At 27.4% G+C, this 23586-nt stretch overlaps 3 long non-coding RNA genes and 1 pseudogene across 14 annotated transcripts; 3 read left to right on the top strand and 1 right to left on the bottom strand.

Moving 5' to 3' along the window:
- The first annotated feature begins 3419 nt into the window (after window positions 1-3419).
- Window positions 3420-4367, top strand: LOC145191152 (uncharacterized; annotated as a pseudogene).
- Window positions 4368-4988: 621 nt separating this feature from the next.
- Window positions 4989-7267, top strand: LOC149886872 (uncharacterized). 4 transcript variants are annotated; one of them, XR_016453678.1, is made up of 8 exons: window positions 4989-5254; window positions 5622-5657; window positions 6059-6082; window positions 6216-6239; window positions 6329-6352; window positions 6439-6465; window positions 6551-6574; window positions 6914-7267. It is a non-coding gene; the product is annotated as an uncharacterized LOC149886872 (long non-coding RNA). The 4 variants fall into 4 exon arrangements; XR_016453679.1 differs by lacking the exon at window positions 6329-6352 and having other exon boundaries at window positions 4989-5657; XR_016453680.1 differs by having other exon boundaries at window positions 5201-5254; window positions 5953-6082; window positions 6216-6352; window positions 6551-7267.
- Window positions 7268-7906: 639 nt separating this feature from the next.
- LOC149886871 (uncharacterized) lies at window positions 7907-12687 on the bottom strand. 3 transcript variants are annotated; one of them, XR_016453698.1, is made up of 3 exons: window positions 11059-12687; window positions 10044-10209; window positions 7907-9236 (listed from the first exon to the last, which is right to left on the bottom strand). It is a non-coding gene; the product is annotated as an uncharacterized LOC149886871 (long non-coding RNA). The 3 variants fall into 3 exon arrangements; XR_016453696.1 differs by having other exon boundaries at window positions 9133-9236; window positions 10044-10137; window positions 11059-12677; XR_016453697.1 differs by having other exon boundaries at window positions 9134-9236; window positions 10044-10105; window positions 11059-12676.
- A 40-nt stretch (window positions 12688-12727) lies between these two features.
- Window positions 12728-17251, top strand: LOC149886870 (uncharacterized). Of its 7 annotated transcripts, none has more exons than XR_016453692.1 (5): window positions 12728-13018; window positions 14622-14666; window positions 15008-15104; window positions 16054-16115; window positions 17058-17251. It is a non-coding gene; the product is annotated as an uncharacterized LOC149886870 (long non-coding RNA). The 7 variants fall into 7 exon arrangements; XR_016453690.1 differs by lacking the exon at window positions 12728-13018 and adding an exon at window positions 13277-13460; XR_016453695.1 differs by lacking the exon at window positions 14622-14666.
- The last annotated feature ends 6335 nt before the right edge of the window (window positions 17252-23586 follow it).

Genomic DNA, 23586 nt, shown 5'->3' with positions numbered 1-23586 from the left:
GAACTTTATCATTAATTCCAATTAAATGAGGTGCTTGATGGCGTTTATTATAATCTTTCTGCTGTTTATTTTGAGCAGTTTGAATGTTTTTGAATGCGGTATGGTAAACATTTTCTCGTAAAGAAATAAAAGAAGTAAGAACTGCATCAAAAGTTTCTCTGTCAAAACTTTCAATGTCATGCTTTTTAATATCAACCATTCCGTATTTAACATCTACAGGTAAAGTGGGTTCTCGATTATATAATAGAAAAAATGGTGAATATTTTGTTGAAGTGTGCTTGCTAACACGATGTGCAAATAAAATTCCTTCAATAATGTAGGGCAATTCTACAGCTTTTTCATCAAGAACTTTAACTAATGCTTCTTTTATAGTTCTATTCTGACGCTCACATAAGCCATTAGATTGGGGATGGTAAGCAGAAGTTACCCTTTGCTCAGTTCCTGTCATTGCATGCAATTTTTCGCTGACTTCATTTACAAACTCTCTTCCTTGATCATTAATTTGTATTTTAATGCACCCGTGTCGACAGGTTACTTCATATAAAAAGAGTGCAATTGAATCAGCAGTTTTGTTTTTAAGAGGTTTAGCTTCTGACCATTTTGTGAAATAGTCTATACAGACAACTAAATGTTTAAAACCATCAACCTCTGACAAATTACAAACATCAATTCCAACTTGTTCCATTGCTTTACTTACAATTGGAATGGAATGCAGTTCTGTTGAAGAACTTATTATTCTACCATGTTTTTGACATTGATCACACTTTGAATAAACTTTTCTACGTCGAATTTAATATTGTGCCAGTAAAACCTGCTAAAGATTTTGTGATGAGTTGCATCTCTTCCACGGTGCGAGGCCATTGCTTTTGCTTTGGAATTTTCACTAAGACCAAAATGAATGTCAGATATTATCTTTTGCTGTTGATCTTTACAAGCAACGACTAACTTTTTGCTACGGTATAGTAATTGTCCAGATAAAATGCTAAAATTTTTGCAAGCTTTTCGAAAATTAGATTTCTTTCCTTTATCAGCTTTAATTTCTAGAGGATAAACTTTTTCTTTAAGGTACTTTTCAATTGCAACAAAATCAACATGTCTCGCCATTTTTTATTTTAAGTGTGTGTAAAATTTACTTTCGATATTGAAGGAACAATTTTACGACAAGCGATGCATCGCAATGTCTTCAAATCCTTTTTCAGCCTTGATATACTACTAAGTTGACTTGGTTTTTAATAAGTTTAAGAACTTAACTATAACATAATACTGCTCAATTTACCACAAAACAGAATTTACAAATGTAAAATCAATTGTCATTAAAAGATTGCTTTTCGAATTTAATTTAAATGGTAATAAGTACTCTCATTGGGAGTACTTATTTTCTAAAGGGAGTATTTATTTACTAGCTTAAAATGACTGGGGGAGTACTTTTTGACTAGGAAATAAGTACTCCGGGAGTATTTTTTTACAGGGAGTTATTTTAAGCTGCTACACCGGTAGATGAAAAATTGCATTAGCGCAAAAACCAAAGTTTTCTCGTCTGACTTCCCAAAGTTCACGGGAACTTCCCAAAGTTCACGGGAAAAAAAAGTCAGACGAATTATCGTCTATTACCCAATTAGAAAAATGCCTTCGAATTGAAAAAACTAAACCAGGGTCATGGCACCCCCTACCGTGAAGAAGCACCTACCGTGGTTTTTTAAAAAATTAGTAAATTTTTTATGTTTTTTTTTTTTAATTTATTCTTTTAGTATTGTTTTATACAAAACTAACTTATTTCACTAATAATATATTTTTAAAAAGATATATTTTTAAACATTTGAGATGTTTTTTTACCCGCAAATGAATTTTTATTGCTTTCTTAAGAAAATCTTTAACAGTAAAAAAAAGTTTAGTTTTTTTATGGCTTAAAATTTATATGATTTTTTCGATAAAAGTTTAAAATAGTTGTAAAAACATTGAATGTTTTAAATCTTATCAAAAAGTATAAGTTCTTTTTGTATAACATTGTTTAATCATTTTATACACGATTCTACTATTTCAGCTGGTTGTGTTTATACACAATTCTACTATTTCAGTTGTTGAACATTTTCATCAAAATTTTCTAGATTTAGGCCTATAAAATCATCAATAACAGGCAGATTGTAATCAGCCAGCATTTTACCACTTTGATTTGTAATCTTTTCAATTTAATGAAGAGTAGCTTGTTCAGCTATTAGAAGTGGGATTGAGCAGTGAATGAAATCTTCCATCATAAAAGCTTTGTATTCCAGAGATGTAAAGGATTTTCAGGTTCACAAAAGGTGAAAATAATTGAAAACAACTGTCTAATTTGCTTTGGCATACGTGTTAAAACCGCCTCAGAAAGAGTATTATGCCATTCAGTGTCATCTTACAACAAGCCTTTCAAAACACATGCTTCGCGAAACGTTTCATGGACAATAACATTAACCAGGGTTGGCATTAAAAAACCCGCCCAAAAAAACCCACCCAAAAAAACCCAGTTAAAAACACCCAAAAAAACCCGGGTTTTTTGGGTTTTTTTTAAATAATATTTTATTTAAAGAAATCTCTTTGCTTGGATTTTTTCTGTGATTTATTTATTTCAGAAAACATTTAAACATAATTATGACTAATTAAAAGGTAATTTTTATTGAAAAGAGGATATGGATATGATCAGAATATAGTATTTAACAAGAATCAAAATTTTTAAAAGACATGATTTTTTTGAAATTGTTTGAGAAGATTAGTGGAAAAATTGAAAGAGTTCGTATTCATTTGGAGAAGTGTAAAGAGAGAAAGAAGGACACTGATGAACAAGAACCAAGACCTGGAAGCTCAATGAGCAATATTAACCTCTTGTCAAATGAGTCAGATACATCAATTTCCAAAGGATCTATTATGTCCAGCTCCACACCAGCAAAAAGGTTTAAAAGTAGTAACTTAAATAACTTTGTAGTTAGAACATCAACTGATCAGAAAGATGCCATAGATATGCAAGTTGCCCGGTTTTTTTTTAGCTCTAATATGTCTTTTAATTCAGTGGAAAATTGTGAGTTTCAGAAACTTTGCTCTCTTCTTCGTCCTGGGTATGTCACACCAAGCCGAAAGAAACTGGGTGGAGATCCATTAAATGAAGTCTATGATGATCTGTCAGCTGGGATAAAGAACGAACTGGAAACCAAAGACACGTTGGTAATTTGTCAAGATGGATGGTCTAGTATTCAAAATGACCCAATAATTGCTCACTCATTTTATGATGGAAAAAAGAGTTATCTGTACAACATAGTTGACTCAGGATCAGAAAAAAAACTGCAGAATACTGCTTCAAAATCATCAATGAAGCTATAATTAGTATAAAAAATGATTTTAATAAGTTTGTATTTGCTGTCTGCACTGACAATGAAGCTAAGACGAAGAAAATGAAAGAGCTGATCAAACAAAAGTATCCTGATATGTTAAAATATGGCTGTAATGCACACTATATGAATTTGCTACAGAAAGACATTTGCAATTCTTTTTCAACAATTCTAAAACAGGTTGTGGAAGTTCAGAAATATTTTAGAAATGTGCATATGGCCCATGGTTTGTTAAAGGAAAAAGGTGGATGTATGCCTCAGCTGCCAAATGAAACACGCTGGAACTCTCAAGTTGCCTGCATTGAGACATACCAGAAAAATTATAACTTCTACGTGGAGATCTATGGAGAGAAGATGGAAGATTTTCCAGCCAATATTGGAAGAATAATTGAGAATATAGCCATCAAACGTGAGGCAAGTCGTCTTCTTATTGAAATGAAAAAATTGGGGATTGCCTTAGACAAGATGCAGAGTGATTCTTGTCACCTCTCTGACGCAGTTCATATCTGGTATTCATTGATAAAGGATGAAGAGCTATCCATATAATATAATGCAATAAAGAAGAGATTTCAAGACGCTGTACAACCCTTTCATATTTTGGCCTATATAACTGACCATCACTATGTAGATGATTACAAAAGCTTCATTGATAAGAATAATGAAAACATTACAGAACAATGGTTAGAGGACAGGAACCCTGATTTCTTGGGTTTACTATACAAGTTTAACTTGAAGGATAGGGAGGTGTTCCCCAAGCAAATGTTCTCAGAATCACTGAAGTTTATCTCTCCATCAGAATGGTGGAACATCATGAAAGGAAAGGTTACTAGATCTCAAATCAGGGATAAAGAGGTTTCTACTAATTTCTGCAGCTTTCTAGCTTCTCTACACTCCTGTCCTGCTAGCTCAGCCTCAATTGAGAGAGGGTTTTCAACCTTTGGATTTGTCTGGTCGAAGATCAGGAATCGTCTTTGTGCAGATAAGGCAATGAAACTAGGTACGCGGAAATAGCGATTTACGGAACCGATTTTTATGCTAAAATTTTGGCTCTCATTTTTTTAACTTTTTTTTGAGGCAGCGTGAGGCAGACGTAGTTTTGTGGAGTTTCTTTTTAGAAATATATATACACATAGATACTTTTTGGAAAGAAGAAAGACTAATCTTTACTTTTTTAAAACTTTTATTATGGTTACTAAACTTTTTTATGTGATATTTTGCTCCTAAATATTAGGCTGATGTTCTCTCTTGAATTTGGGGTCGAAAAAATGTAAAGTCCGCTTTTTTTTATTATTAAAACAGTTTCTTTCATATATTTTCTACGCACATGCCAAATTTCAACGAATAATGAGGATAAGCAATTAGTTTAATTTGTGTTTTACCAAGTATACCACTTTTTTCAGGTAGCTCTAGGCAAACGGTTTTTTGAGGTGGTTCTTTTTAGAAACATATATAAACCTTGACAACTTTTGAAAAAAAGAAAGGTTAGGCTTGTTTTTTATATCATTATTGTGTTTCGCTGCCATACTTTTTTATGGAGTATTTTGCTGAGAATTTTGCATGAAAATTTGGTTGATGTTGTCACTTGGACTTGTAGTCAAAGAAATGTAAAGTCCGCTTTTTTTATTATTAAAATAGTTTGCTTTATGCATTTTCTATGAACATGCCAAATTTCAACGAAAAATAAGAATTAGCATTTACTCTAATTAGTGTTGGACTTTAGGTACCTAATTTCGGTTTTTCTGTTATTTTTTTTTTAAGCGAAATCCGGGTGGGGGCCGAAATCTGGATAAGGGGGGGGGATTCAAATGAAAATCTTATTTTTAATTATTTTGATTTATATTATTAGATTTAATTTAATATGGACAATGCCAACAAAAATCTTGTGGCTACACTAACAGGTAGTAAGTTCAATTTTTTTTTCTCATATCCAAAAATAATGATAAATGTAAAACCTTAATTGTTATTTATATAACATATAAAAAAAGATTAATGTTTCAGATTAAAACTGTTGGCATTCAATAGGAACAGCTTTAATATTTTAAAACACTAACATTTAATATTTTAAAAACACTAAGAAGTTTTTTGTTAAGATTAATCTAATGAAGTATGTAATATACTTATTCATATGTGGTTTATTATAAAACATATCATTCAATGATAATCATTGTTATTGTCTTTTATCATATTTGAATTATATACTTCTTTATCTGTGGATTAGTGTTTAAATCATTATACAAGCATGTCTAACATTTATTTCTTGTTTAGATCCTACCCAGCTTTTTGTAGATTTTTTAAGATTTCGTAAGTATAAGTCACATAAATATTGGGTTTATTAATTAAAAAAACATTTTCATAATCACAAAGAGAAACTAGTTAAAATTAAGTAAATATTATTAAAACATTTATAATATCTTCCTATATATAGAAACACTTAAAAAACTTAAGTTAATGTTCTTTACTTATTGTATACTTATCTTTATCTGTGTTTATTGTTTACATAAGTTTATAACCATTCCTAATTTTAGCTTGTTGCTTATAAAATAATATCTTTATATTTGAATAGTTATATTTTCATTGTTTATTTTCATTTTTTTAGTATAGTTGTTGCACCTTGAGCAGAACAGCTTTAACGATTGTTACATTTGTAACTTGATGTTGACAATTTCAAATTATATTGTGTAAAATTTTTTTAACATTTTTAGTCGAATCTACACGGCCTACTGCTGGTAAGTTTGTATCAGTTTGTATATGTTAATGATTATTGAATTAGTTTTTAATCTGTGAATAGATTTCAAAGAATACCAATTTCAAAGTCATTATTTTGCAGTATTTATTTTTTATTACAAATTTGAATTTTAGTTACATCCTCGTCTTCAACAAATGGTAAGTTTAATAACTATTACTTTTTAATATGTGTATATATTTTTGACGATTGCAATATAAATTTTTTATTAAATAATTTTTAAACTTAGTTCCTTCTACATCTGCTATAAGTGGTATGTGTACAAATTTTTATCTTTCAATATGTTTATCTTGGCAATTAGAGTATTTTTTTTTAAACTACAACTTTGATAACCTTTAGTTACATCTTCATTGGCTACTACGACCAGTAAGTTTAAAAACTATTATTTGCAAACATGTACACTCCTTTCATATTAATTGCAAATTTTTATAAAAACTTTTTTTATCTTTAGTTACATGTGCACAACCTTCTGCTGGTAAATTTATGATTTAGAAATGTTTCTGAATGATTATCTAATTTATGTTTCTATTTATATACACTATGTAATGCATTAGTATTGTGTTATCCCTCAAAGTGCAGTAGAATGAAATGACCAATCTCATTAACATTTTTTAAGCTATCATTGATTAATATGTTGTTCATATTATTTATTCAGCCTATCACTTTCACAATTAATTTTTTTATGTTAAATTTTACATATTGCTTTTAAGTACTAATCCACTACAACTAGTAAGTTTAAAAACTATTATTTGCATACATGTACACACCTTTCCTATCAATTGCAAATTTTTATAAAAACTTTTTTTATCTTTAGTTACATGTGCACAACCTTCTGCTGGTAAATTTATGATTTAGAAAAGTTTCTGAATGATTATCGAATTTATGTTTTTATTTATATAGACTATTTAATGCATTAGTATTGTGTTATCCCTCAAAGTGCAGTAGAATGAAATGACCAATCTCATTAACATTTTTTAAGCTATCATTGATTAATAGGTTGTTCATATTATTTATTCAGCCTATCACTTTTACAATTGTTTTAAATTAAATTTTACATAATGCTATTAAGTACTAATCTATTTACTTATTTCTCTTTTTCCATAAACTCTATTTAAAACCTTTATTCATATATATTTAAAATTTTTTTTTTAGGTTGGATAAGACTGGGCGGGGGGGGGGGGTTGGGGCGTTAAGTATGGCACATGCCCCGCCCCTAATGTCAATTTATACACCACTTGTATATGATGTAAAGTAAGAAAATATAATTTAAACTTTTTAACACAAAATATAATCAGTGTTTTTTAGGTTAAAATATGTTTAAGAAATTCTTAAACATAGTGAAATGTTGCATTCGTAGTGAAACGTGTGCAAACGTAGTGAAATGTTGCATTCTTAATAAGAATGCAACATTTCACTACGAGGGTGTTAAAACATAACAAAGACGTCCACCCTTTAATCTAAAAAAGACCACTAATATTTGGAAATGGAATGGAAGCAAATTAGATTAACTTTTTGTGTATAAAGATAACATATTTTATCAGAAAAACACTCTTTCGTGTGAAAAACTTGTATTTTTTAAGGTTACGATGGTGTTCCGGTTCCCCCTCTGGCCCTCTATACACCCCTTCTATCTATAGAGTTATGTGAACTTGTAGCCTACTCTTACATCTATCTTTTGATACCAAGGTTTAGGCATTTTGATAAGATTTGACAAAGTTATAACAATTTCAGTGAAAAAAAAATTTTTTTTGGAACCAATTTCTTCAATAACTCAATATATCGAAAATTTGCTACTAAAAACGTCATAACTTTTTTTTAAATTGTTCGTTTTTAATAATTTTTTCACCTTTAAGATACTGTATTGAAGGGCTTTCTAATGATATATAACATTTTAGTATATGCTCAGTTTTAAAAAATCAGTCCACGTACCTATTATATAACACATATTACCACATACATATATTTATCAAAAACTTTTTAACTTTGAACATAATATAAACATATATGCAAACTATCAACATATATAAATTAAATTGGGCGAACAAAAAATTTAAAAGAAACATGAAAAAATCGAAAAAGATTCATATATGTATTCATATATAAAGACATATATCTCGTAATTAAATATCAAATTATAATCATATTTAATTTAAATCAAATACTTGTCGAATAAAGAACAAAAAACAGATAAAAGAACTGCAATCCTTATAATAAAATTTAACGTTGAGCAACAATAGAATGTCAGTGTTGGCTCAAATTTTAATTTATATTTCTAAATTTTCTAAAACAGAACAAAAAACTCTCTATGTAATCTATATCTGATAAAAATAAGTAAATATTGTACTGATACTCAGTAAAATCTGTACTGGGGATATGTGATACTGCTTCAGCAGAACGATATCTCTTCATATAACTTTTCATGTATTCATGACGATTCCTTTTCATTCAAGACAAGCTTTTTACTAAATTTTTCGGGTCCGAAATCGTACCCGATTTCGATCAAATATAATACGTATTTTTGATAAATAAGTAGTATTGAACTCGAATTCGAAACTTAAAACTAAATGCGTATTTTTCTGGTATCAACGGCGGTATGTTATACGCGCTCAATACTCCGAGTATTTACAATACTAGATATGCCGACTGGGCTGTTAATCGTGTTTTATACGTGTTTACAAGAGTTTGATACTTAGTAGGCGTTGTATTGTATACCTGTCTTAATACACATCTGATGTCTATTTTTAATGCGCGTTCGACACGATAAAATGGCTAACATATATTCGTAAATAACGCGTATTCTGAAAAGTTTTAAATGCGCATGTAAAACCAGGAAAATATCGTATTGAATATTCTCTGGTTATCGTGTTTTACACGTGTTTACAAGAGTTTCAAATGCGAGTTTGATACTCAGTAGGCGTCGTATTATATACCTGTCTTAATACGCATCTAATGCGTATTTCTAATGCGTGTTTGACACGATAAAATGGCTAACATACATTCCACAACGATACGTAATTAAACGAGTTTCTAATGCGCATTTACAGCTAAATTTGCCGACTGGGATCAGTTGAGTTCTTTTTAAAATCTGTCACAACACTGGTACCAGAAAAGGGAAGTCAAGTAAAGCCTGCAAATAGCTAAAAAAAGAAATGAAAAAAAAAACTACAATTTTTAATTACAAAAGTACTATTTGCATCTTATTGCTAGTAGAATTAGGATAATAATAATAATAATAATAATAATAATAATAATAATAATAATAATAATAATAATAATAATAATAATAATAATAGTAATAATAATAATAATAATAATAATAATAATAATAATAATAATAATAATAATAATAATAATAATAATAATAATAATAATAACAATAATAATAATAATAATAATAGTAACAATAATAATAATAATAACAATAATAATAATAATAATAATAATAATAATAATAATAATAATAATAATAATAATAATAATAATAATAATAATAATAATAATAACAATAATAATAATAATAACAATAATAATAATAACAGGATTATAAAAAGGCTAGACAACACAATGTAGTAACACTAGCAAATAACACCACAACTTAATAAGATATTTTATTAACTTAAATACTTGGACTAAAAAGACTTTATTTATTACAATATTTAAACAATCAAGGGACAATTATAGTAAAACAATTTGAGCAACTATATCATAAAATAGCAAGCAACTCGTAAAATATTTCTTATAAATGGTCATTATCATTTGTGGTATTAAGAAATATGTATGAGCTCAGTAATTACATAAGTTTTATTAAATCTCCCTCTCATCTTAGAGAGAGAGGGAGAGAAAGAAAGTGTTTCCAAAGCAGCATGCTAACAAAAGTAAAAAAACACAGAATAAATAGTAGTAACTGGTTTTATTATGTTATTAGTAAACAAAAATATTTTTACCTTGATTAAAAGCTAATTTCCAGCATTTCTTAATTAAGCTCCAGCTTCTCTTTAACTGTTGACTAATGATTAATAGAGTAAATATCACATCATACTAAATTTACAAAATTAAAACCATGTTTCAACAGTAAGCTAATTAATCAAGAGATGACAAAGGGAAGACAAACTAGTAAAAAAAAAAAAAATGAAAAAAAGAACATCATTATGATAGAAATTGTAAAAAAATTTAAATTATTTAAATTTAAAAGTGTTAATTGTTACTATAAATAGTTAAACTCATATTTTGCTTTGTTCTAAAGTGTCTAAAGTAAAATCAAAATAACAGACATTAACAGACTGCTTGACACTGAATTCTGTCAAGTAAGTTTTCTGCTCACCAAGCAGCAATTCTTACATTTCAACAATGATTAATTTCATCCTGCCTAGATCTATTTTTTTCATTTGACAACTTTTTTGAAGTTGCCTATTAGCATTTACATTAATAACTTCGTTGAGCCTAATACTATCTATTTCAATTTCACTATTATCATTAAACATATTACCAATAATCTTACTATCGTTACAACTGAATAAATGAACGTAAAGGAATCTTACAAATTGTGATCTTTTCTAATAAAAGACTTTATTTAAAATTAAGATTTATTGAAGTCCATATCTTTTTATATGTTTATACACATTAGTCATTTATCAAAAATATTAAACAATATTTATTTACATCAATTATTTTTAATTCAACAGAGAATCTAGACTGCAATGCACAATGGAAAAATATCATCTTTTTTTTTTCAACTACTTTCTAAAGGAACTTTTTTATTTTTTCTATTCTGTTATTTTTTCTAAGAAAGAATATTTATATAGATACAGAGAAATATAAAATATACTGAAATATAGGCAGATTTATGTTTATAAACTTTCATGCCAACAGATTACAGTCAGTTTTCCATAATAAATACATAAAGTATATACCTAATATGAAGTAAATCCAATATAAAATAAAACAAAATCGTAAACTTACTCAAATCAGTATCAGTTAACTTGTGTGAAGTAACTAAAAAACACTTCAGTTCTTTTCAATTGCTCTAAAAAATAACTTTCAGCTCTTTCCAATTAAATTAATTTTCCAACTAAAAAATTAAACAAAACTTGCTTAGCTGAGTTGCCTAGTTTATAAGAATCTGAAAACAGATAAGTAAGAAACCAAGAACAAACAAACATTTATTTAATAGAACTACTATATTTAAGCAAATTAAATTAAATAAAGAATAACGCCAATTCTCCTTAAAGGCTAAAAAAAAAAAATATTCAGCTCAAATTTGCTTGCAGACCTTGCTAGTAAAACCATGTGAATAAGAAACACATTTAGAAAAGCCTAGAAACTACTTAAAAATGACATATGCAACATTGAAGTTTGAACGCTGACTGGACTAATTATTAGCAGATGTTTTTAAAAAATTCATAAAAATTTACATATATTTGCTCTTTTATATCGTATAAATCCATCATATGATAAATCTGAAATGAAAAAATGTAATGGATAAGTGAATATTTATTTCATGTTAGCTTTTAGAAAACAATTTATGTTGGTCCGTCATGCTTCTAAAAATTCAAATTGAGATATAAACAAAATGTATATACGACAAAAAGATTTTTCTTGAGTGCCTTTTAGTAAATGATTAAAAGCAGTGAGTTTTAATAATAAAACCACTTATAATTTTTAACAATTGACACCAACATAAAGGTAAGCCAAATGTAACAACATTAGTAACATAAATAACAACTTTACGCAAAATCTTGCTCAACATGTTTGATAAGTCACACAATTTGAAAACATGTAAACAACATAATATAAACATATATACTAACTATAAAACACAATATATTTATTTAACTTTATATAACATATATAAACACCTCATATAATATTTATATACACAATAGATACATTTTATACTATTTTAAAAACACATTTATAAAACAATTATATAACACATATTACCACATACATATATTTATCAAAAACTTTTTAACTTTGAACATAATGTAAACATATATGCAAACTATCAACATATATAACTTGAACTGCACGAACAAAAAATTTAAAAATAACATGAAAAAATCTAAAAAGATTCATATATATATTCATATATAAAGACATATTTTGTAATAAAATATCAAATTATAATCATATTTAATTTAAATCAAATACTTATCGAATAAAGAACAAAAAACAGATAGAAGAACTGCAATCCTTATAACAAAATTTAACGTTTAGCTACAATAAGATGTCAGTGTTGGCTCGAAATTTTAATTTATTTTTCTAAATTTTCTAACAGAACAAAAAATTCTATATATAATCTATATCTGATGAAAATAAGTAAATATTGCACTGATAATCAGTAAAAACTGTACTGGAGATATGTGATACTGCTTTAGCAGAACGATATCTCTTCATATAATTTTTCATGTATTCCTGACGATTCCTTTTCATTCAAGACAAGTTTTTACTAAATTTCTCAAGAAAAACCTTTTTAATCTAAATTTTGCTTTTGCAATTTTAGTTTAAGCATGCGCCTTAAAGCAAAGATTTTCGTTTAACCATTATATGTTTATATTTGATCAAAATCGGGTACGATATCGTACTCGATTTTGATCAAATATAATGTAATACGTATTTTTGATAAATAAGTAGTATCCCAGTCGGCATATCTAGTATTGTAAATACTCGGAGTATTGATCACGTATAACATACCGCCGTTGATGCCAGAAAAATACGCATTTAGTTTTAAGTTTCGAATTCGAGTTCAATACTACTTATTTATCAAAAATGCGTATTATATTATATTTGATCATAATCGGGTACGATATCGTGCCCGAAAGATTTGTTTTTCATATTTCATATATTATTTCATTTGTCATAAAAAGCACATAATAACCCATTTGTTTTTTTCAAATAAAATTTGGTTTATGTAAAGCTGGTAAATCATATTTTGTTAATATTAAATACTTAGTTATACTTGGGTTTTGCCATAAATTGGCTTTGCTAAGTTCTTTAAAACTGTGACAAATTATTTTTTTTCTTTATTGCATTTATATTACTTTATGTATAAGTTATTTATCCTTAACTGTATATATTTCTGTTGTTAAACATGTATATATATATATATATATATATATATATATATATATATATATATATATATATATATATATATATATATATATATATATATATATATATATATATATATATATATATATATATATATAGTATATTGGAATCCATTGGACTTAAAGTAAGAGCTATAATGTCTGATGGAGCAAGCCCAAATAGAAAATTCAATAATATTAATAAACTGGAAGTTTACAGCAATATAATAGTTGGAGTAGTTCCCTGTACATGAAACCATTTTACTCTAGGTAGCTACAAAACTAGTTGATATTTTGTATTATTTATTATCTCTCTAGTTATACATATACTAAAGTAGCTAAGTAAATGATTTCAATTTCTATATCATAATCAGCGTTATTAAAAGTTTTATGAAGAGATATCATTCTGCTAAAGTAGTATCACATATCTCCAGTACAGTTTTTACTGATTATCAGTGCAATATTTACTTATTTTTATCAGATATAGATTATATACAGAATTTTTTGTTCTGTTTTAGAAAATTTAGAAAATAAATTAAAATTTTGAGCCAACACTGACATTTTATTGTTGCTAAACATTAAATTTTGTTATAAGGATTGCAGTTCTTATATCTTTTTTTTGTTCTTTATTCGATAAGTGTTTGATTTAAATTAAATATGATTATAATTTGATATTTTATTACAAAATATGTCTTTATATATGAATATATATATGAATCTTTTTAGATTTTTTCATGTTGTTTTTAAATTTTTTGTTCGCGCAGTTCAAGTTATATATGTTGATAGTTTGCATATATGTTTATATTATGTTCATATTAAGTTAAAAAGTTTTTGATAAATATATGTATGTGGTAATATGTGTTATATAATTGTTTTATAAATGTGTTTTTAAAATAGTATAAAATGTATCTATTGTGTATATAAATATTATATGAGGTGTTTATATATGTTATATAAAGTTAAATAAATATATTGTGTTTTATAGTTAGTATATATGTTTATATTATGTTGTTTACATGTTTTCAAAGTGTGTGACTTGGCAAACGTGTTGAGCAAGATTTTGTGTAAAGTTGTTATTTATGTTACTAATGTTGTTACATTTGGCTTACCTTTATGTTGGTGTCAATTGTTAAAAATTATAAGTGGTTTTATTATTAAAACTCACTGCTTTTAATCGTTTACTAAAAGGCACTCAAGAAAAATCATTTTGCCATATATACATTTTGTTTATATCTCAGTTTGAATTTTTAGAACCATGGCGTACCAACATAAATTGTTTTCTAAAAACCAACATGAAATAACAATATTTAACAACTACTACTCTCTTATCATGACATCTTATCTCTATCAGATATATTGATTTATGATTCATATATGATGTTTTTCTTTGTATTTACTTATCCACTTATCCATTACATTTTTTCGTTTCAGATTTATCATATGATGGGTTTATACGATATAAAAGAGCAAATATATGTAAATTTATATGAATTTTTTAAAAACATCTGTTAATAATTAGTCCAGTCAACGCTCAAACTTCAATGTTGCATATGTCATTTTTAAGTAGTTTTTAGGCTTTTCTAAATGTGTTTCTTATTCACATAGTTTTACAAGCAAGGTCTGCAAGCAAATTTGAGCTGAGAATTTTTTTTTTAGCCTTTAAGGAGAATTGGCGTTATTCTTTGTTTAATTTAATTTGCTTAAATATAGTAGTTCTAATAAATAAATGTTTGTTTGTTCTTGGTTTTTTACTCATCTGTTTTCAGATTCTTATAAACTAGGCAACTCAGCTAAGCAAGTTTTGTTTTATTTTTTAGTGCAATTGGAAAGAGCTGAAAGTTATTTTTTAGAGCAATTGAAAAGAACTGAAGTGCTTTTTAGTTACTTCACACAGTGTAACTGATACTGATTTGAGTAAGTTTACGATTTCTTTTTATTTTATATTGGATTTACTTCATATTAGGTATATACTTTATGTATTTATTATGGAAAACTGACTGTAATCTGTTGACATGAAAGTTTATAAACATAAATCTGCCTATATTTCAGTATATTTTATATTTCTCTGTATCTATATAAATATTCTTTCTTAGAAAAAATAACAGAATAGAAAAAATAAAAAAATTCCTTTAGAAAGTAGTTGAAAAAAAAAAAATGATATTTTTCCATTGTGCATTGCAGTCTAGATTCTTTGTTAAATTAAAAATAGTTGATGTAAATAAATATTGTTTAATATTTTTGATAAATGACTAATGTGTATAAACATATAAAAAGATATGGACTTCAATAAATCTTAAGTTTAAATAAAGTCTTTGATTAGAAAAGATCACAATTTGTAAGATTCTTTTATGTTCTTTCATTCAGTTGTAACAATAGTAAGATTACTGGTAATATGTTTAATGATAATAGTGAAATTGAAATAGATAGTATTAGGCTCAACAAAGTTATTAATGTAAATGCTAATAGGCAACTTGAAAAACGTTGTCAAATGAAAAAAATAGATCTAGGCTGGATGAAATTAATCGTTGTTAAAATGTAAAAAATGCTGCTTGGTGAGCAGAAAATTTACTTGACAGAATTCAGTGTCAAACAGTGTTAATGTCTGTTTTTTGATTTTACTTTAGACACTTTAGAACAAAGCAAAGTATGAGTTTAACTATTTATAGTAACAATTAACACTTTTAAATTTAAATAATTTAAATTTTTTTACAATTTCTATTATAATCATGTTCTTTTTTTCATTTATTTTTTTTTTTTAGTTTGTCTTCCCTTTGTAATCTCTTGATTAGTTAGCTTACTGTTGAAACATGGTTTTAATTTTGTAAATTTAGTATGATGTGATATTTACTCTATTAATCATTAGTCAACAGTTACAGAGAAGCTGGAGCTTAATTAAGAAATGCTGGAAATTAGCTTTTAATCAAGGTAAAAATAATTTTGTTTACTGGTAACATAATAAAACCAGTTACTACTATTTATTCCGTGTTTTTTTACTTTTGTTAACATGCTGCTTTGGAAACACTTTCTTTCTCTCCCTCTCTCTCTTAGATGAGAGGGAGATTTAATAAAACTTATGTAATTACTGAGCTCTTAGGTATTTCTTAATACCACACATTTATAAGAAATATTTTACGAGTTGCTTGCTATTTTATGATATAGTTGCTCAAATTGTTTAACTATAATTGTCCCTTGATTGTTCAAATATTGTAATAAATAAAATCTTTTTAGTCCAAGTATTTAAGTTAATAAAATATCTTATTAAGTTGTGGTGCTATTTGCCAGTGTTACTACATTGTGTTGTCTAGCCTTTTTATAATCTTGTTATTATTATTATTATTATTGTTAGTATTATTATTATTGTTATTATTATTATTATTATTATTATTATTATTATTATTATTATTATTATTATTATTATTATTATTATTACTATTATTATTATTATTATTATTACTATTATTATTATTATTATTATTATTATTATTATTATTATTATTATTATTATTATTATTATTATTATTATTATTATTATTATTACTATTATTATTATTATTATTATTATTATTATTACTATTATTATTATTATTATTATTATTATTATTATTATTATTATTATTATTATTATTATTATTATTATTATTATTATTATTATTATTATTATTATTATTATTACTATTACTATTATTATTATTGTTATTATTATTATTATTATTATTATTATTATTATTATTATTATTATTATTATTATTATTATTATTATTATTATTATTATTATTATTATTATTATCCTATTTCTACTAACAATAAAATGCAAATATTACTTTTGTAATTAAAAATTGTAATTTTTTTTTTCATTTCTTTTTTTAGGTATTTGCAGGCTTTGCTTGACTTCCCTTTTCTGGTACCTGTGTTGTGACAGATTTTAAAAAGAACTCAACTGATGTTAATGCGGTCTTTATGTCGTTAACTATAAGCAATGACGTTGCTGTTAGGGAATCAAAGTTAAAATATTTATAGATAAATTTGTATTTAGTTTTTCAGATAATATATCAAGTTATTAATGTGTTTTTATTGTTATTAATGATTTAATAACTCATAATCCATATTACGGGTTGTTTACTGCTAGTCATTATCATTATGTTATGAATTCATATTAGTTAATAAAATTGTATTGAACATTCTCTGTTTATCGTGTTTTATACGTGTTTACAAGAGTTTGATGCTCAGTAGGCGTCGTATTGTATACCTGTCTTAATACACATCTGATGTCTATTTTTAATGCGCGTTCGACACGATAAAATGGCTAACATATTCGTAAATAACGCGTATTCTGGAAAGTTTTAAATGCGCATGTAATACCAGGAAAATATCGTATTGAATATTCTCTAATTGTCGTGTTTTATACGTGTTTACAAGAGTTTCAAATGCGAGTTTGATACTCAGTAGGCGTCGTATTGTATACCTGTCTTTATACGCATCTAATGCGTATTTCTAATGCGTGTTCGACACGATAAAATGGCTAACATACATACCACAACGATACGTAGTTAAACGAGTTTCTAATGCGCATTTACAACTAAATTTGCCGACTGGGATTGAACTCGAATTCGAAACTTAAAACTAAATGCGTATTTTTCTGGTATCAACGGCGGTATGTTATACGCGATCAATACTCCGAGTATTTACAATACTAGATATGCCGACTGGGATGTTAATGCGGTCTTTATGTCGTTAACTATAAGCAATGACGTTGCTGATAGGGAATCAAAGTTAAAATATTTATAGATAAACTTGTATTTAGTTTTTCAGATAATATATCAAGTTATTAATGTGTTTTTATTGTTATTAATGATTTAATAACTCATAATCCATATTACGGGTTGTTTACTGCTAGTCATTATCATTATGTTATGAATTCATATTAGTTAATAAAATTGTATTGAATATTCTCTGGTTATCGTGTTTTATACGTGTTTGCAAGAGTTTGATATTCAGTAGGCGTCGTATTGTATACCTGTCTTAATACGCATCTGATGTCTATTTTTAATGCGCGTTCGACACGATAAAATGGCTAACATATATTCGTAAATAAGGCGTATTCTGGAAAGTTTTAAATGCGCATGTAATACCAGGAAAATATCGTATTGAATATTCTCTGGTTATCGTGTTTTACACGTGTTTACAAGAGTTTCAAATGCGAGTTTGATACTCGGTAGGCGTCGTATTGTATACCTGTCTTAATACGCATCTAATGCGTATTTCTAATGCGTGTTCGACACGATAAAATGGCTAACATACATACCACAACGATGCGTAATTAAACGAGTTTCTAATGCGCATTTACAACTAAATTTGCCGACTGGGGTAGTTTTAGCAACATGAATATGACTGAAACATTTCTTTTTAACTTTTTTACTAATCTGGGTAGATTTCTACAGTAAAAGTAAAAATTCAACATGATTCCATTTTCAGTAGTCTAGAAATCGTTGTCCGAAACCACAACATTTGAAATTTTACCCTAACTTTGAGCTCTAATATCTCTTTAGGCCAATACTTGCACGTAGTTTTTTTAGGTGTTTTTGAAAGACACTAAGACATACATTGATTTTTCGGAACAAAAACCATGTGCAAACCATGGACCTGGGAAGGAATAACCTGCTAAAAATCACTTTTTGCGTTCAACGCGCTTTGATAGATTACCCATAACAACCATGGCCTTAGGTCCACCATGAACAGTATAAGTAATTTATTTTCCTTAAATATGCATCTTCCAATATCTGAAAAAAAATCCATGTGCTAAAAATGGGTGATAAAAAGCCTACAGAAATCCTAGAAGTAGCCTAATTTTGCCAATTTTTTAACTAAAAAAATACCCTAGCAACGGTATAGATATACTTAACAACGGCTACATTACAGCCTTATTAACTAGTACTGCTATTAAAAATTTTAATATAATGCTTTTTTTAAAGGAACTGTACAAGAGAACTTGAAAAAAAAACTTTTTTAAACTATACCTATGAAAGAAAGAACCATTAAACTTCAAGATCGTTTTTTCCGTTTATAACTGATGGGAAATAAAGTTTTCTAAGAGTTACCAAAAAAATATATTAAATTTATTAATGGCCAATCTGAATCTCCACGTTGTCAATATCATCTTTTGAAAGTGAATAATCTCCTCTTTGATTAGTTAGTGTTGGTGCATCAATCTTACAAACAATGTCAAGAGACGAATATGTTCTTTGGTTGGCCACTTAAAGCAGTTCTTTCCAGGTGTAACAGAATATTCCATACAAGAAACATATATACCATCATCATTGACCTAATGGTTGAGGTAAAGTAACGTCTAATCATTGCTGCTTCCTAAATATTCCTTGAAATTAGTTAATCTGGTTAATAAACCAATAATTTTGTAATAGATCTCAATACACAAAAATACAATATTATTGTGTTAAAACTTCTTACATTTTTAATTATTGCAGGATACCATTACATAAAGTATGGAACAACAATCCAATCACCAATTTAAAATTCAGCTGCTAACTCCTTTGCAAACAACTGAATATCGTTGTTTAAATCATCTTCTTCGTTTTCAGGTGCATCTTTCATATCAATAGTTTCGTCAATCACATCATCAGTTAAGTTAACCTCTTCACAAAAAGTGGTTGCCAACCTTCCCGGAAGGAAGTGATAAACTCTTTTCATTATAAGCAGCAAGGGTGTTCAAAGGGATAGATCTAACTTTTGGTACTTTTTTACCGATTTGAAATTCATGTCTTGGGTGTTGACAACTGTTTGGCTGATTCCAGCTAATACCAAAAGAAAAACGATGGTACGACCATAATGAATCATAGCGTGAAAGATAAGTTTGTAGTCGGCTTTCAATCAAGGTTTTTTTATTCCACTGGTTTGTCGGTAGTAGCTATAAAACAGTAGTGTTAGATTTTCCACCTATGGAGGAAGAAATCTTGTTTCTTTTAATAATAAAGCAAATAATACTCTAATATTATTCATACCTTTAAAGCTTGTAAAAGATTAGTTATATCAGCAGTTAATTCATTAACATAAAAAATTCCATCTTTATTCCAACGCTTAAAAGGACCACAAGAAGTCTTCTCTTTATTAAAATATACGGATTTCTCATAAGAAATCACTTTATTCTTTCTCTCTGACATATTTTGTTTATTGATAATTATTTATTGACTAATATTTAAAAAAATGCAGTTTTTACTAACAAATTTTAATTCTTCTACTGAAAACTGCTGAAAAAAATTTATGTTATGTAACTCAAGTAAATCATGGTATGTACCAAGTAGTCATTAACAAAAATATCAAACTAAGTCGGCAGTCATTCGTCCCCTCAGTATTATCTCGTTCTATCTACAAATGAAATAAATAAAATGTTCTGTTTTATATATAAAATAAATACAAATATATATATATATATATATATATATATATATATATATATATATATATATATATATATATATATATATATAATGTTCTACCTGATATAATATATTATATTAGATAGAACATTGAATTTATTTATATATAATTTTTATTTGTTTTTATTTTAAGTGCTATATGTGTTTTTTCCAAGTTCTCTTGTACAGTTCCTTTAAAAAAAGCATTATATTAAAATTTTTAATAGCAGTACTAATTAATAAGGCTGTAATGTAGCCGTTGTTAAGTATATCTATACCGTTGCTAGGGTATTTTTTTAGTTAAAAAATTGGCAAAATTAGGCTACTTCTAGGATTTCTGTAGGCTTTTTATCACCCATTTTTAGCACATGGATTTTTTTTCAGATATTGGAAGATGCATATTTAAGGAAAATAAATTACTTATACTGTTCATGGTGGACCTAAGGCCATGGTTGTTATGGGTAATCTATCAAAGCGCGTTGAACGCAAAAAGTGATTTTTAGCAGGTTATTCCTTCCCAGGTCCATGGTTTGCACATGGTTTTTGTTCCGAAAAATCAATGTATGTCTTAGTGTCTTTCAAAAACACCTAAAAAAACTACGTGCAAGTATTGGCCTAAAGAGATATTAGAGCTCAAAGTTAGGGTAAAATTTCAAATGTTGTGGTTTCGGACAACGATTTCTAGACTACTGAAAATGGAATCATGTTGAATTTTTACTTTTACTGTAGAAATCTACCCAGATTAGTAAAAAAGTTAAAAAGAAATGTTTCAGTCATATTCATGTTGCTAAAACTACTCCTCAAAGTAGCAATTACACTCCATGCGCAAAATTTTCTCAAAACGGGCCAAATTTTGGGACCCAATATCTCCGAAATTAATAAAAATTTTAGAAAAAAAAAAATTACCAGTGGCCTACTTTCATTGTTTTTTACAAAATATCTAAAAATGAGTGCAATTTGAAGACATCACTTCCAGACTTTGCCTTAGATTTCTCAGACAATGGCTCTTAAGCATTTCTGTAGGAATTACAGTATCGGACAAAACATGGTGGACAAACTCAAATTTAGAACAAAAATTGATCAAAAACTAAAAAAAACTAGTAAAACAATTGAACATATTATTTTTTATGTAGTTTATTATGTTGTTAACAAAACTTAAAACTTTTAAATCATACTAAAAATCACTAAAAAAGTTTTAAAACACATTTTCCCTAACAAACTACATTTTTCTTTGGACAAAACAAGGTGGACATTCAAAAAATCGACTGAAAATTCAAAAAAATTCAAAAATTAACTTATCATTTTTCAAAAAACTTCAAAAGTTAACTTAATATTTGGTAGGACCTCCTTTACTTTTAATTACTTTTTTCATTCTTCGGGGCATAGACACAATTAATGAGTCAACAATTCTCATATCAATCTCTCGCCAGGCCTTCTCGATTTGTTCAAATAATTCCTCACTGGTCTTCACATTTGCACGCTCAATCTTATTGTCAATTATTTCCCACAAATTTTCGATGGGATTCAAGTCAGAGCTTTGTGCAGGCCACTCCATAATGGTGATATTCTTGTCCTTGAACCATTGTTTTACAATTTTTGACATATGTTTGGGATCATTGTCCTGTTGAAAAATCCATTTTAGGGGCATCTCCCATTCAGCATGTGGTAACATAACATCTTCCATTATATCTTTGTAAACAAAGCGGTCCATAATTCCATCAATTTTGTGAATAGGACCAGTTCCTAGTGCTGATAAACATCCCCAAACCATAGCAGACGTTCCATGCTTAACACTCTTCTTGGTATATTTAGTATTGAATCTGGTGTTCTTTGGTCTCCAGACTCGCTTCTTGCCGTCGCTTCCAAAATGGTTATATTTTGATTCATCACTAAAAATGTTTTTCCACTGGTCTGCAGTCCAATTTTGGTGTGCTTTGGCAAACGCAAGTCTTAGCTTTCTTTTTTTAAAGGAAGTTAGCGGTTTCTTGGCAGGCATTCGAGAAAACAATTTTGCTTCGTTAGCTCTTCGTCGCACAGTGCGATTAGAGATTTGTAGTTCAAGTTTTTCGGTTAATTTTGTGGATGACAAAGATGAATCTTTTTTAAGCTCTTTAACAATTATTCCATCTAGTCTTTGTGATGTTTTTCTTGGACGTCCGCCCCGATGGTTTGTTTTATAGCAGTCACGAGATCCATATGATTTGACAGTTTTGCTTACAGTCGATTTAGCTATATTATATTTTCTACAAATTTCAGCTTGACGTTTTCCGCTTTTAAAATCTTTAATAATATTTTCACGTAAAACACTTCCTAATTTGTCGTAAGCCATTTTAAGTTGCAATTTACCCCATATATCACGAGTTAAATCTATTTTTAGTTTAATTGAAAAAATAATTGGCCAGACGTCCCAAAATCTATTTTATTATTTTAGAGTAATGTTATGATAAAAGTGAAAACAAAAGAATGCGGTAAATTGAATAAAGACAATGAAATCTTATAAAAAAAAGCTTCGTTTTGATTTGTCCACCTTGTTTTGTCCAAGGAAAAATGTAGTTTGTTGAGAAAAATGTGTTATAAATTTTTTTTGTGATTCTTAGTATGATTCAAACGTTTTAAATTTTGTTAAGAACATAATAAACTATTTAAAAATTAATATATACAATTGTTTTACTAGTTCTTTTTAGCTTTTGATCAACTTTTGTTCTAAATTTGAGTTTGTCCACCATGTTTTGTCCGATACTGTATGTTATAAATTAATATCATTTTTTTATTTCCCTAAAAAAGAAAGAATTTATGTTAACTCTAATGAAGAAAACGTTAAGTGTACTATTTCTGTCATCACCATTGTATAAACCATTTGTCAGACTGAGGCCAGACAGGTGATAGCATTTGTTTTTACTTGACAAAAAATTTTTTTTACTCTTACGCCAAGAGGTAAGCTAACAGTAAAGCATACCGGTAAACATGAT

The sequence above is a fragment of the Hydra viridissima genome, unplaced genomic scaffold, assembly GCF_058129835.1.
Source record: "Hydra viridissima isolate aposymbiotic clone 2 unplaced genomic scaffold, HvirCarnegie_v1 scaffold_6, whole genome shotgun sequence".
In the NCBI taxonomy this organism is placed as follows: domain Eukaryota; kingdom Metazoa; phylum Cnidaria; class Hydrozoa; order Anthoathecata; family Hydridae; genus Hydra; species Hydra viridissima.
Note: the sequence above shows the minus strand (reverse complement) of the source record. Positions and strands in the feature narration are given on the sequence as shown.